Source organism: Meles meles, chromosome 3, assembly GCF_922984935.1.
Source record: "Meles meles chromosome 3, mMelMel3.1 paternal haplotype, whole genome shotgun sequence".
NCBI lineage: Eukaryota > Metazoa > Chordata > Mammalia > Carnivora > Mustelidae > Meles > Meles meles.
Window position 1 is genome coordinate 139,955,407 of NC_060068.1, and position 2,565 is coordinate 139,957,971.

The following is a 2,565-nucleotide window of genomic DNA, read 5'->3' on the forward strand; positions in this document are numbered from 1 at the left end:
TAATTAACTATGTGAGTTTGTGGGGCATCTAACCTTTCTAAATACTGGATTTTTTCATCAGTGAAAGAATAATAATAAAAATACCTCCCCAGTGGTTTTTTTCAAGGATTGTATTAGAGAATTCAAATAATTCCAAAGTGCTATTGGAAGAGGTCGTCAAGAGGATGTGACCACCAGTTGACCCATGAGCTGGAACCCAGGTAATTCGAGGCTCCTTACCCCCTCTCCTGTCCTCAGAATATAGTTCTACCCACCATCTCCACACTGGCAGCTGTTCTGAGAGCAAAGCACTGAGAGGAAGGCATTTCTGAGACATCTAGACAGTATACGTGACTGAATCCAGTGAAGACCCCTCTATAAACTTTTAAGATTCTGGCAGGCAAGGGCAGAACTCTATTTGTCTTGTAGACACCCATGACAAGACTTGTGCATACGTGCCACCTACCAGTCTGGAATGTTCTGCCTCATTCTTCAGTCTCTCCTTGCTCTCCATGTATGGAAACCAGTGTGCAAATCAATAAGCACTTAGATGATTCCTGGCACACAGTTACCACTCCATCATGGAAGTTGGCATTGCTACCACTGCTAATGATGACGAAGATGATGATATTTTGCCCTCAGAAAGGAAAGAAGCTTAAAGGAGTGAGATTTTAAACATTATTGGGGCAGGACTTTTAGCCAATGGGGACTTTCATCCCCCTTGAAAACATGCCGTATTGTCAGGTGCTGACTTTCCCTGAGTCACATTCTGACCTGCAGAGAAAATTGTCTATTCTGGATGCTGCTCAGGTATCTATGTTCATAAAGATGTAATTACTAAAGTCTCCATCTGTTGGTGGCTTAAGCACCCAAGTCATTCTCTGTTTCCAGTCAATATAAGTCATCGAGACAGAAGTGGAGACTTCATTCTATTTCCATCAAAGAGCTTTGAAAGAAATCAACAGCCACCATGATTCTCTTCCTAGATACATGACCTCTCCTGCCACAGAAGACCCCACTGACTTTCTGGGAAATTGTGAATCCAGAGAGGTATCTGTGAAAATTAGTCTAATCAAGAATCTCTTCTCCTTTCTCTTTTATGAATCAGCCAACATGCACACTGCTGGGCTTTGTTTCATCACCTGTAATGCAAAGATGAAAAGAGACCCTACCTCACAGAATTATTGTAAAGATTACATATCCTAATACTTGTAAGATGCTTCAAGTAGTGCCTGGGAAGAATAATTGCTCAACAAATGTCAGCTATGGTATTTTTTTTTTATTTTATTTTTTTCAGTGTTCCAAAATTCATTGTTTATGCACCATACCCAGTGCTCCATGCACTACGTGCCCTCCTTAATACCCGCCACCAGGCCCACCCATCACCAGGCCCACCTACCCCCCTCCCCTCCAAAACCCTCAGTTTGTTTCTCAGAGTCCACAGTGTCACCTGGTTTGTCTCCCCCTCCTATTTCCTGATGCTCCTGGTACCCTCACACCACATCCCCTTAGCCCACCTGATTTAAGCCACAGCTACCAAGAGTAGCCCCTATGCATGTTCAGACTTCACCTCTGCTGGTAGAGTTGCACCATAAGTTCATGCTACATTTCTGTTTTTCTATCCCATAACATTCTCTGACAACATGGGAGCATGTTCAAATTGTTCAATCCACAAGCAAGAACAGTTTAGAGATGGAGGGGGGTTACTGTCCCCAGGAGCAACCTTCAAACATAGGACAGGAACCGGTGGATAAATCCTAAGCTTCTTTTCACTCAGGTGAAAGGTTTTCTGTTTGATTATCAGGAAATTCCAGGGGAATTCACCCCCCTATTGTGGCTTCCTTGGGTTTTCTACACATGAGCTTCCCCCTCTTTCCTTAGATGTCATCCAAACATATTGTCAGATATTTGACAGTGACCCTCATATCCCACTTTACTCTTCTGAGTCTTCTTCAGGCAAAACATTCCCAGCCTTCATCCTGTCTTCATGATACTGAACCCCTGATCAGTCTCACCGTCTTCACATAGCTAAACAGTGCGGGTCCAGACCCAGGTGATCTGGGGAATAGATGTGCATATACTTTCTTATCAGCTACTTTGACTTGCTCTCCTGTACTAATGGTTCATTAAAACTGAGAAGTCAGGGTGCCTGAGTGGCTCAGTCATTAAGCGTCTACCTTCGGGTCAGGTCATGATCCCAGGGTCTTGAGATCGAGCCCAGCATCGGGCTCTCTGCTCAGCGGGAAGCCTGCTTCTCCCTCTCCTACTCCCCCTGCTTGGGTTCCCTCTCTCACTGTGTTTCTCTCTTTGAATAAATAAAATCTTTTTTTTTTAAAAGATTTCATTCATTCATTTGCAGACAGAGATCACAAGTAGGCAGAGAGGCAGCCAGAGAGAGAGAGAGAGAGAGGAGGAAGCAGGCTCCCCGCAGAGCAGATAGCCTGACGTGGGGCTGGATCCCAGGACTCCGGGATCATGACTGGAGCTGAAGGCAGAGGCTTTAACCCACTGAGCCCACCCAGGCACCCCTAAATAAAATCTTTAAAACAACAACAACAACTGAGAAGTCCTTTTCACATGAACACT